This window comes from Papaver somniferum, chromosome 8, assembly GCF_003573695.1.
Source record: "Papaver somniferum cultivar HN1 chromosome 8, ASM357369v1, whole genome shotgun sequence".
Taxonomy (NCBI): Eukaryota; Viridiplantae; Streptophyta; class Magnoliopsida; order Ranunculales; family Papaveraceae; genus Papaver; species Papaver somniferum.
The window spans coordinates 24,414,924-24,428,956 of NC_039365.1; positions in this window are offsets into that span (position 1 = coordinate 24,414,924).

The following is a 14,033-nucleotide window of genomic DNA, read 5'->3' on the forward strand; positions in this document are numbered from 1 at the left end:
TTTATACTCTAGACTAAAATTAAGAAACATGGAGTTATATGTAAAATCGATCTAGAAAAATATTTCGACCATGTTAAATGGCCCTTTCTTATGGAGGTTCTACAAAGAATAGGTTTTGGCCAAGTCTGGAAAACTTGGATCCTTGGTTGTATCTCTAAAGTTCTGTTCTCCATTCTTATTAGTGGATCTGCTTTCGAAAAATTTACCTTTGAAAAGGGCGCCAAGGAGATATACTTTCCCCTTTTTTATTTCTTTTAGTTTCTGAGGTTCTGACTATGCTCTTTGATAAATCTGAAGAAACTGGGCTCTTGGATGGTTTTTTATCTTCCAGATATTTTACACCTGTTAAAGTTAGTCATCTACATTCTGCTGATGACATTCTAGTGTTCATGGACCCCGATGCTACTCAAATACGGAATATCAAATATCTGTTGCTTTGGTTTCAATGTTGTTCTTGTCTTAAAACTAATTTTTCTAACAACAAATAGAGGAACTCCAGAGCATTTGGTGATCTCAGATGTATCCATATCAATGGAACATGTGACTCATTATTTCGATGAATCATTATCAAGGTGGGATATTATTAGGTCGTAAAGTACGTGATTACTCGGTATATTAATAGGGTTTAGTCAGTTTATTTGGAGTTGTAGATGTCAATGACCTTGAAGACCTTGCTGAAAATTTAAATTTCTCTTGTAGTTGTTTCTCTACAAGCTACTTGGGTATGCCGTTGGGAGACAAGACTAATACTGCTTCTAAATAGGATAAAATTTTGGAGATGACAGCAGAACAAGACTTTCTTCTTGGAAAATAAAATCTCTCACAAAGGGGGTAAGTTAACTTTGAGTGTGTTACAAAGCCTTCCCATCTATTACTTCTCATTATTTATGTCTCCTATTCACGTTATCAAATCTATGGAGAAAATTATCAGGGATTTTCTGTGGAATGAATGTTCTGAAATTAAAAAAAAAAATCGTTGGGTAAGCTGGAAGAATGTTAGTAAACCTATTAAGATTGGAGGTATGGGTATCAGAAATCTAAGGGTCATGAATAAGTCACTTCTTCAAAAATGGTGGTGGAGACTCTGTAAGGAGCCGGATGCTTTGTGGGAAAGGGTTGTTAAAGATAAATATGGTGTTGATGACCATGGTTGGAAGACCAATCAACCTAAATAAAGGCATGGTGTAAGTATTTAGAGAAACATTTATTCTAATTCCTCTGATTTTTTTTCAACTTGTGCCAATTCAAAATCGGAAAAGGAGATAAGGTCAGATTGTGAAAAGATAAGTGGCACATCAATGGTTCTTTAGCTGAACAATTTTCTAGGCTATATACCAGCAAGCGAACTTTTGTCCTAGATTCCTTTCAACCAACAGATGACGATATGCAATCGAATATATGTATTATTCATCGTAGAAGATTGCATGCTCCGTAAATTGAATAATGAGCTAGACTTATCCCTATGTTGGAGGCCATTGTTTTGTATCCATTAGTGAAAGACCATCTTATTTGGATCGGATATAAAAAAAGAGGAACCTTTTCTGTCAAAGCTGCTTATGAGAAGTCTTTATCTACCGACAGTCAGGCCATATTTCCTAAAGAAAAAGTGTGGTTCAAATATTGGCCCCCAAAAGTTCAGTTTCTTCTTAAGGTGGGTTTGTCTAAGTAAGCTTCCAATGATAGATAATTTGCATAAAAGAAAATTTTCACTTGATCAATCCAATTTATGTAAGCTTTGCAATGGGAACGAAGAAACTGCAACCCACATCTTCATTCACTTTTGTATGTCACGCAGAATATAGGATTACATTGTGAACATTGTCAACAAAAAATCACATTTCCGAGAACATTGTAATAAGTCTTGGATGGTTGGAAGAGTATAAATTTTCTATACAATGGAAAACAACTAAAAAGGGGAGGGTACCCAAATATACCTCGAGATAAAACTTTTCCTACCTATAAGTCCTTTCTCCGAAAGTGATTGTCTATGGACTGAGTCGAGACAATGCAATAAATCGGTTCACACTTCGTGTGCTCGTATATGGATACGAGATCGAGACAATACAACAACGAAGTATGTTTACTTGATAAAAGGTTCAGACTTAACCAAACAAAATAGGATTGCTTATCAAGTAAATAGGAATTAACGTTTGTGTAATTTACTTTAAGTTATAATAAAGACAATTATAATTGCGGAAAATAAAAGTAAATGACATAGCAAGATTTTGTTAACGAGGAAACCGCAAATGCAGAAAAACCCCGGGACCTTGTCCAGAATTGAATACCCTCTGGATTAAGCCTCCATACAAAATAAACCAACTTCGTATAGTTGAGACCAAGCAACTAAACCTATATTTCACCTAGTTCCGTCTGTATTCCTACGCCTCCAACTTGTAATAAGTCACGTACTTGGAACAATTCCTTTGGTTCGTTTGACAAACAGTAAAGGAACAACAAATTTTTTTTGGTAGAAACTCTCTTCAACCAGGTGATGTGAGTTCGACAAAGTCTCTTCTGGTTATCTCAATAAACTCCTTCGCCAGGTTCTTAGATCTATATTATTCTCAACAACCGAAGTAATTGTTAAGATTTTCAATCAATACTTTTAATCACAAAGAACTGTATTGATGTCGATCTACACAACTAATCAATCCAATTTACCACAAGGATAAACCTATTATAGTTGGATCCTCTATACCGAAACAAGTATTGTGCACACCAAATATTATGAACCCCAAATCACAAATCTTCTTAGATCTTCAATAAACACCTTCACACAACAACTTGAATCTCTTGTGATCAATCGCGCACAGAACGGAATCTGTTAACAATGGATTATCACAAGATGTCTTTATATATAAAAAGAGTCTAAAGATCCCTGTCGAAACTTCGATCTAGTTTGAGTGAATCTAATATCAGAAGAGAAGATTCTCAAGCATAAACAAACTAGGTGCAATCAAAGTTCAACTACCATTAGTCAATCAAATCAATCGAAAACAAAAGATAAACTGCAATCATCTAGTTTCCCACCAACTGTACTAATAGAGCTTCTCAATCCGAAATAAAACTTTAAACTGAGAGGACATAAGACATTTCACCTCATTAGGTTACTCTCCTCTCCGAATTGGCGGCTTCACCAGTAACAACACAACCGAGGAAGTTTGCTATCACGAAGGATTAGTTTTCTAGAAATGCAAACTTCAAATATTTATAGACAAGGAAGTTTGGAAACCAAGGAATTTCCAAAACCGAAAATATTCTCAAGATATTCATTAAAGCTCAGATTCGGTTTCCATAATTCCTGGAAATGCTCTGTCCAAAATAATGACCGAAAATCTCTTTGGAAAATCTCTAACTAGTAAATGAACCTTACTAATTCTAATTTTCCTAAAATAAAATTAACAACCTTAATTAAAAGATTATTAACTTCTATATGTTTCGATCCTGAGATTTTCTTTCTTTAGATATTAGGGAATAACTTTGAACAATTAAATATAAACATTACATCACATGTTCAAAGTATGTCGACATCCTTACTTTGTAAGTCCTCTTTCATACCTACAATTTTGAAACTGATTTTCCACACTTCCAAACAAGTTTAGAATCGGTCCATCTGACTTTCAAGAACTATGTGATTGATCAAGAACACTCAATCACAAATCATGGGTTTAACGGTTCTACCAAAACAAGTTTCGGTTCCACCTCCATGTGAGTATTGTGCATAGTCACACTAGCTTTCCAAAATTCGGTTGAATAGGTACTAGGATCGGTTCCCCACATATATATGGTATCTAACTTTAATGTGTTGCACATGTCCATAAGGTCGGTTCCCCTTTTCCTAAAAACGTGTTGCATATGTCCATAGGATCGGTTCCCCTTTCTGCTATAAACTTGCTGCACCTCATACAAGGATCAATTCCATTTTGTGATGTGTTGCACCTCTTACTAGGATCGGTTCCCCTTTACCCAGAGTTGGTATTACACAAATCAGAAACTCGATCATACCATCTCAGGTGATTACTTAAGATCGGTTTCACTAATAAAAGTCATACCAATACATAAGTCAGGCCTTTGTGAATAGTTTTACCAAGAACACAAACAAGTCATGAGAGGTTAGACTAGTCACACATATTGGTTGTTCAAAAGATATGAAATGAATAAAAATACCAATAACGCCTGGAAATTTCCTTTTCGATTTGCAAAACAAGTTCATGAATGTACTTCCTTAAAACACATGTAAAAACATTGTTTCCTAGGATGAAATCCTCACCTCATACCCATACATAATCACAATAGCATTTAAACGATTATGTCGATGTCTTATCTACAAAGTTTAATGGTTAAGCAATAAACCTCGTATTGTATTCCTTAATACTATGTCTATCTAGAGTTCTATCATGCTTCGCAGTTTTGTTTTCAATATGCACGACTTGAAAGATATGTCAGGGAATGAAACAGTTCAAGTCAAATATCACTAACCTCAAGTGGAAGGATGATATTGTCGTTGTAGCTCTTTGGTTCTTCACTTCTTAAGTCTTCACAATACTTTTAATGTCTCATATCCTAATACTTTCACGCTAACCTATACGAAGTTGACTCTAGTACATAATCAAGCGACTCTTTAAATGAGTTTTGATTTTTTAAATATGACAACCAAACTTGACATACCAACGCTTGGTGGGTTCAACCGATCTATGCTCTAATAATATCCCCCTTTGTCAATTTTAGTGACAAAACTCTTATATCATATGGATAAACAAATTACAAGAATTCATTACACATATGCTTGATTCCCGAATTCAACAACACAATAACCTATATACATTCAATCATTTAAATGTCGTTGTTGACATTATAATAACAAAGCTAATAATCCCCCTAAAGGTAAGATAGGTAGATTTTAAATCCGCACGTCTTTTTTATTCACTTGTTAATAATATGTTACTCCCCCTTAGTCTATGCTTTCACTCTTTCGTTAGATAAACGTTTAAGCACCATTGTCCTTTTCTTTAGTGATACCAATCAATATAAAATCAATGCCAATATCACTTGCTTACTCCATATATTTCTCCCCCTTTTTTTCACAAAATGACAAAGAAACGAAAAAATAAAGGACAAACCGAAAATAATCTTATAAATCTCACAAGACTTGCAATCTATAGAGTTAAGCACGAGGGGTCCACACACTGATTATCAAAACCGAAACTACAAGTAGTTTTATTTTGATATGTTACCAAGGAAACAATTTTCCCTAATAGTTTAGCAAACCAATAATTAACTAAGCACCTTAGTTCCTTTGCTAAAGCGATTGTACAAATACAATCGGTTTATTCGATAAGACCAAAATAAAGATAACTCTATTTTTCTCATCAAGTTATAATCATCCATGTAACTTAGACCTTTAAGTTTTAAACAAGACAAGTACTAGGTTAGTTAACTAGCATTTCTTGTTAAGTCATTCGATTGGACTTGAATAACCGAAACCTCAACTTTGATAAGTCTAACTAAGATCAGAACTAATTTAGTTTCTCTTATCCGGAATCGAATTGGACTAAACAACTCATCCCGTAAACTTTTTCTTTTGTTAATCCATAAATAATTCATACAAACCAAATAAATAAAATTGCATAATTATTCACCTCAACCGGAAGCAATTGAAACAACATAGACATTAAAGCACCGCAATTGCACCGAAATGTTGTAAGCCTAAACAATTGATACCACACAATAAAGCAAGATAACAATAGTTTTTCTTAACCGGAAACAATTGAATCACACACACATCCATACACAAATAATGGAATAAAACATCAATTGTACCGAAATTTTGTTAAGCAAAAGCAATAAATATATGAAATAAAATAAGGGTTTTCTTAAATAGGAAAACAATTAACTAACAAGATTGTTACCTCAAATTTTACATCCACTTCTCCAATATGTTTGAATCTTCGTCCAGGGAGAATTGATATCGAAATATCATTATGTTGTCATCCTTATGCAAAAACAAAGAATAACAACAACCAACCTTTACCGGAGAAAGGTTGATCGACTTTAACAATTGCAAGCAAAAGTTGAAAACCGCCGAAACACATATGCTTTTATTTTAAACCAAAACCGATATAACATATTGTGAATTTTTCACATATTGTTTCTATCAGAACCCCTCATGATCCTTTGATAAAACCTACCAACATGTGTTAGAACTTAATCCTGCTAAATCAAAAAGTCACCCAAACCATAAGGGTTCACAACAAGGTACTAATGTACCTTGACAATTCCTATGGATTTCCTTAGATTTTCGAAAGTTTCTCTATCTAAGGGTTTAGTGAGAATATAAGCTAGCTCACGCTTGGATGGAACATACTCTAATTTGATAACACCATTCTCAAATAACTCTCTAATAAAGTGATATCTGACATCTATGTGTTTAGTACGAGAATGTTCAACTGGGTTTTCAGTCAATCGAATAGCGCTTGAGTTATCACACAGTATGCTTATAGTTGAAATATTTATTCCATAGTTTCATCCATAAAAGTTGGGTACAACATGTACCAGCATCAATATATTTTGCTTCACAGGTTGATAAGGATTGTGAATTCTGTTTATTGCTACGCCAAGATACAAGATTTTGACCAACATAGAAGCAACCACCAGAGGTGATTTTACGATCTTCTACATATCCTGCCCAATTAGCATCTGAATAGGAAACAAGACTGTTGTTTGTATCCATAGAGTATGATAGACCATAATCTACTGTACCATTAACGTATCTAATAATTCATTTTACATCTTTAAGATGTGGTTCTCTATGATCTGCTTGAAATCTAGCACAACAACCCACACTAAAAGTAATGTCTGGTCTTGTTGCAGTTAAATATAGCAAGCTCCCTATCATAGATATGTATTGTTTCTGATCTACTGATTTTTCACATGGATTTGATTGAAGTTTTCCAGTAGTTGGCATCGGTGTTGTCATAGGTGTTGCACCTTTTAATTCAAAATTTTCTACTAGATTCCTTACATATTTTTCTTGAGAAAGTAGAATATTTTATTTTTATTGTTGTATTTGAAGCCCAAGAAAATATGATAATTCTCCGACATTACTCATTTCAAATTCTCCACTCATAAGATTCAAGAATTCATCTGCTAGAGATTTTGAGGTGGATCCATAAATGATGTCATCTACATATATTTGCGCTACAAGAACGTTTTTTCCACTCCTTTTGGTGAAAACTTTTTTATCAGCACCATCTCTAAAAAATCCTTTTTGAAGTAGGAAGGATGTCAGTTTATCATACCAAGCTCTTGGAGCTTGTTTTAGACCATACAAGGCCTTCTTAAGTTTAAAGACATAGTCTGAGAATAATGGATCTTCAAATCCTTTAGGTTGAGCAACAAAATATTCTTCTTTTAAATCCCCATTCAGAAATGCAGATTTAATATCCATTTGAAAAAGTTTTATCTTAAGATAACAAGCATAGGCAAGTAACAATCTTATTGATTCTAAACGAGCAACAGGAGCAAAAGTTTCTTCAAAATCAATACCTTCAATTTGAGAATATCCTTGAGCAACGAGCCTAGCTTTATTTCTGAAAATCGTCCCGAATTCGTATGATTTTTTCTTGTAGATCCACTTTGTTCCAACGATGTTTACTCCTGGTGGATTAGGAACAAGTTCCCACACTTCTTGTCTTTTAAACTGATTGAGTTCCTCGTGCATTGATTTTACCCAAGCAGGTTCACTGAGTGCTTCCTCAACGTTTTTCAGCTCTATTGAAGAAAAAAAACATGAATAGTGACAGACACTCTGAAGTTCTCTTCGAGTCATAACTCTAGCATTGGCATCTCCAATAATGTCTTCATAAGAGTGTCTTTGATGTACCCATTTAACAGGTTTTTGGACAATATTTTCGGTATCATTGGGTTGTTCAACAATACTTTCATTATCGTATTTATCATTTGTGTCATTAATTAAAGGAACAACAGATGGTTCGACTTCAATCTATTTTTCTTTAATAACAGTTTCAGAAGGAGGAAGCTCTGGTGCAGTGTGATTGTCTTGGAAAAAATCGCTAATGTCATCAATAACCACGTTAATTGATTCCATCATGACTTTGGTTCTGAGATTGTATACCCTGAAGGCACGACTGTCAGAGGCATAGCCAAGAAAAATTCCTTCATCACTTTTGGAGTCAAATTTTCCTAAATGTTCTCTGTCTTTGAGAATATAGCATTTGCTTCCGAAAACCCTTAAATAGCTTAGATTGGGTTTTCTTCCATACCATAATTCATATGGGGTATTTAGAGTTTTAGATCTTAAATAGACTCTGTTTATAAGATAACAGGCTGTAAATACAGGTTCTCCCCAGAAGGTTAATGGTAGGATTTTATTATGAAGCATTACTCTTGCCATTTCTTGAATATTTCTATTATTTCTCTCAGCTACACCATTTTCCTGAGGTGTAATAGGTGAAGAGAATTGATGACTAATTCCAAGACTATTACAGTATTCATATATTTTTGTATCCTTGAACTTTGTACCACGATTGCTTCTTATCTTTTTAAGCGTGCGACTTTGTTCATTTTGAATTCTAATCATGATAATTTTGAACTCCTCAAGAGTGCCATTATTTTGCTTCAGAAAATAAACCTATGTGAACCGTGTATAATCATCTACCATTACTAAAGCATACTTATTTCCTCCAACAGATGCCTGTTGGATTGGACCAAATAGATCCATATGAATAAGATCGAGAGGAGCACGAGTGGTTATATCTCGAGAAGTTTTGTGTGGAATTTTTCCTTGCTTACCCTTTTGGCATGTACCACAAACACCTTCTATTTTAGTGTTAATTTTTGGAACGCCTTTGAAAAGTTCACGGTTAATGAGCTTTCCTAGCATTCGGTAGTTGATATGACCAAAGCGTTCATGCCACAAATGAGTTGACTCAACCTTAGTCAAGTTACAGTATAAATTGGATTGTATATCAAGGAGATAACAATTATTCATACTTCTACGTCCTCAAAAAATTACTTTTCCGGATTTATCTTCAATATCACAACCTCTCATATTAAAGATAACTTTGTGACCTTTATCACAAATTTGACTGACAGACAACAGATTAGCTTTCATTCCTTTAACATAAACAACATCATGGATTTCGGGAATACCTGGGAGTTTGATAGTACCCTTTTTGCTAATAAGACAGCTGCTTCCATCTCCGAAGGTCACTGATCCTCCTTTGTAGTCTTCTGTTTTTGTGAACCAAGAAAGATCACCTGTCATATGTATACTACATCCACTATCTAGAAACCATTGGAATGGTGAGGTTGTTTTGAGCTCAAATCAAGATATTGTTCACCAGATTTAGGATGGTTTGTTAAGTTCTTAATAAGTTTCTCAACACAGTTAATCAGACATTTTGTAAAAAAATATTCTAAATTAAACAATTCCATCCCTTTTGAAAACGGTTCCTGGTCTGACTCTTATTAGACTGTTTAATATGTCTGGATGAGAGAATTGAGCATCCTTGAGAATCTCCTGATTTAGACTCTTCTGTGTATTTCTCCAGTTTTCTATCATTTATGATATCACTGATCTCATCAGTATATGACTGGTTCTGTTCAATCCTTTTATCTAACATTTTAACAAGAGCAGAGGAATATTCTCCAGAGTCTTCTTTCAGAATATCTATAATCTTTAAAACATTAATCGAATCGTTCATCTGATTCAATTTCTTATAAGTTGGATCGCACCAAACACAGATTGTTAAATTTTTTCGTGTTTTCCTGCTCTGATACCAATTGAAAAGGCGAGGGTACCCAAATAAATCTCAAGCTAAAACTTTTCCTACCTATAAGTCCTTTCTCCTAAAGTGATTGTCTATGGAATGAGTCGAGACAATGCAACTAATCGGTTCACACTTCATGTGATCGTCTATGGATATGAGATCAAGACAATACAACAACGAAGTATGTTTACTTGATAAAAGGTTCAATAGGATTGCTTATCAAGTAAATAGGAATAAATGTTTGTGTAATTTACTTTAAATTATAATAAAGACAATTATAATTGTGGAAAATAAAAGTAAATGACACAACAAGATTTTGGTAACGAGGAAACCACAAATGCAGAAAAACCCCGGGACCTTGTCCAGAATTGAATACTCTTAGGATTAAACCTCTATACAAAATAAACTAACTTCGTATAGTTGAGACCAAGCAACTAAACATATAGTTGACCTAGTTCCGTCTGTATTCCTACGCCTCCAACTTGTAATAAGTCACGTACTTGGAACCATTCCTTTGGTTCGTGTTCCAAACATTAAAGAAACAAAAAATTTGTTTGGTAGCAACTCTCTTCAACCAGGTGATGTGAGTTCGACAAATGCTCTTCTGGTTATCTCAATAAACTCATTCATCGGGTTCTTAGATCTATCTTATTCTCAACAACTGAAGTAACTGTTAAGACTTTCAATCAATACTTTTAATCACAAAGAATTGTATTTATGTCGATCTACACAACTAATCAATCCAATTTACCACAAGGATAAACCTATTATAGTTGGATCCTCTATACCGAAGCAAGTATTTTGCACACCAAAGATTATGAATCCCAAATCAGAAATCTTCAATATCTTCTTTCTCTTCAAATCTTCTTAGATCATCAATAAACACCTGCACACAACAACTTGAATCTCTTGTGATCAATCACGCACAGAACGGAATCTGTTAACAATGGATTATCACAAGACGTCTTTAGATATACAAACAGTCTAAAGATCCCTGTCGAAACTTCGATCTAGTTTGAGTGAATCTTATATAAGAAGAGAAGATTCTCAAGCATAAAAAAACTAGGTGAAATCAAGGTTCAACCACCATTAGTCAATCAAATCAATCGAAAACAAAAGATAAACCGCAATTATCTAGTTTCCCACCAACTGTACTAATAGAGCTTCTCAATCCCAAAGAATACTTTAAACTGAGCGTCCATAAGAGATTTCACCTAATTGGGTTACTCTCCTCTCCGAATAGGCGGCTTCACCAGTAACAACACAACCGAGTAAGTTTTCGGACACGAAGGATTAGTTTGCTTGAAATGAAAACTTCAAGTATTCATAGACAAGGAAGTTTGTACACCAAGGAATTTCCAAAACCGAAAATATTCTCAAGATATTCATTAAAGCTCAGATTCAGTTTCCATAATTCCTGGAAATGCTCTGTCCAAAATAATGATCGAAAATATCTTTGGAAAATCTCTAACTAGTAAATGCACATTAGTAATTCTCATTTTCCTAAAATAAAATTAACAACCTTAATTAAAAGATTCTTAACTTATATATGTTTCGATCCTGGTATTTTATTCCTTTAGCTATTAAGGAATAACTTTGAACAATTAAATATAAACATTACAGCACGTGTTCAAAGTATGTCGACATCCTTACTTTATAAGTCCTCTTTCATACTTTCAATCTTGAAACCGATGTTCCACACTTCCAAACAAGTTTAGAATCGGTCCATTTGACTTTCAAGAACTATGTGATTGATCAAGAACACTCAATCACAAATCATGGGTTTAACGGTTCTACCAAAACAAGTTTCGGTTCTACCTCCATGTGAGTATTGTGCATAGTCACACTAGCTTTCCAAAATTCGGTTGACTAGGTACTAGGATCGGTTTCTCACATATATATGGTATCTAAATTGAATGTGTTGCACATGTCCATAGGATCGGTTCCGCTTTGCCTAAAAACGTGTTGCACATGTCTATAAGATCGGTTCCCCTTTCTGCTATAAATTTGATGCACCTCATACAAGGATCGATTCCCCTTTGTGATGTGTTGCACCTCTTACTAGGATCAGTTCCCCATTACCCAGAGTTGGTATTACAAAAATCACAAACTCGATCATACCAGGTGATTACTTAAGATCGGTTTCACTAATAAAAGTCATACGAATACATAAGTCAGGCCTTTGGGAATAGTTTTACCAAGAACACAAACAAGTCATGAACGGTTATACTAATCACACATATTAGTTGTTCAAAATATATGCAATGAATAACAATACCAATAATGCCTGGCGAATTCCTTTTCGATTCACAAAACAAGTTCATGAATGTACTTCCTTAAAACACATGTAAAAACATTATTTCCTATGATGAAATCATCACCTCATACCCATACATAATCACAATAGCATTTAAACGATTATGTCGATGTCTTATCTACAAAGTTTAATGGTTAAGCAGTAACCCTCGTATTGTATTCCTTAATACTATGTCTATCTAGAGTTCAATCATGCTTCGCAGTTTTGTTTTCAATATGCACGACTTGAAAGATACGTTAGGGAATGAAACAGTTCAAGTCAAATATCACTAACCTCAAGTGGAAGGATGATGCTGTCGTTTTAGCTGCTTGATTCTTCACTTCTTCAAGTCTTCACAATACTTGTAATGTCTCATATCCTAATATTTTCAAGCTAACCTATACGAAGTTGACTCTAGTACATAATCAAGCGACTCTTTAAATGAGTTTTGATTCACTAAAATACGGCAATCAAACTTGACATACCAACGCTTGGTGGGTTCAACCGAGCTATGCTCTAACAACAACTGTTGACAAGGGTAAACAATTATCTTAGTAAGCTTCCAATGATGGATAATTTCCATAAAAGAAGATCTGCACTTGATCAATCCAATTTATGCAAGCTTTGCAATGGGTAAGAAGAAACTGCGGACCACATCTTCATTCAATTTAGTATGTCGCGTAGAAGATGGGTTTACTTCTTGAACATTGCCAACAGAAAAATCACATTACCGAGTACAGTGTAAGAATTCTTGGATGGTTGGAAGAGTATAAATTTGTTGGACAAGGGTCGGTTACCTGCAACTGTCTTCTGGGGTATTTGGAAGGAAAAAAAAATCCTTAGCCTTCTCCAAGAAGATTTTTAAGGAACAAGAAGTTAATTATCTAAGACATTAAAATAGATTCTTTTCATTGGGATAAAGGCAACTACTATTTTCGGGGAGTGAACACCTGTTCTATTATCTCTAACTGGCAACACTTTCTCTTAGTCAGTCACTAATATGTGTACTATTTTGGGGGAATCTTCTCTTGTTTCATTGTTTGTTTAAGTTTGTGTACGGTCTCTGACCTGGGGGGTTTTGGTTTGTCTTTCCTTTTTCTTCTTAATAAATTTCTTTCTTTACCGAGCAAAAAAAAAAAGAAAAAGAAAAAGTCATCCATTACATGACTCGTACATCATAGCTCTTGACTCATAACTCAATTTCATAAAGATATAGTAATTTATAACATGCTCAACTATCCAAAGACTCGGCTTAAAACTTGTCTAAATTTAGATGACTTATTCAAAGTTCAAACCCGCTGCATACAAAGCAGAATGTGGGTAGAACATTTTATCGGAACTGAGTTATTCAGAGACAGATGGATCCCCCGGACCCCCATATTTTATGCAATTCCACTTATCACGCTCAGAAAAGTAATAATTAAGGTCATAACAATCCTTTCTCGTATCTTATTTCTTCTGCGTTTTAGTATAATCGAAGTAAACTGCATCTCCTGATTCGTTGTAAACCTTCATTTCTCTCATAAAACCTGACTTCTCAATATCAAAATCTTTATAAATGGGTAATTTCCCATTTCCCATAGGAGGACTTGGACTTTTAGAAACTGCCCCTGCTATTCCACCATATCTGATGATAGAAGCATTATGTGCAAGATGAGTAAAGAGCTCCTTCGGCCAGTAACTTATCACTTCCCTCCTAAAGCGTAACCACCAATTACCACTTATTGGTGCCTGTCAAAAATAATTACACATATTCTCAATCCTTTGTTAATTGAAAAATAGTTGATAAGACAAGAAATCTTCCAGTTGACAGTTAATTACCCGATATACCATTACGGGGATGGAATATAAGTTTTTATCATAGACTGATACGGGCTCTAATAGTTCACCGAATGTTATACTAGAATGCACTTGTACGAAGCCCGGGCAAAACATATTGAAGCAAC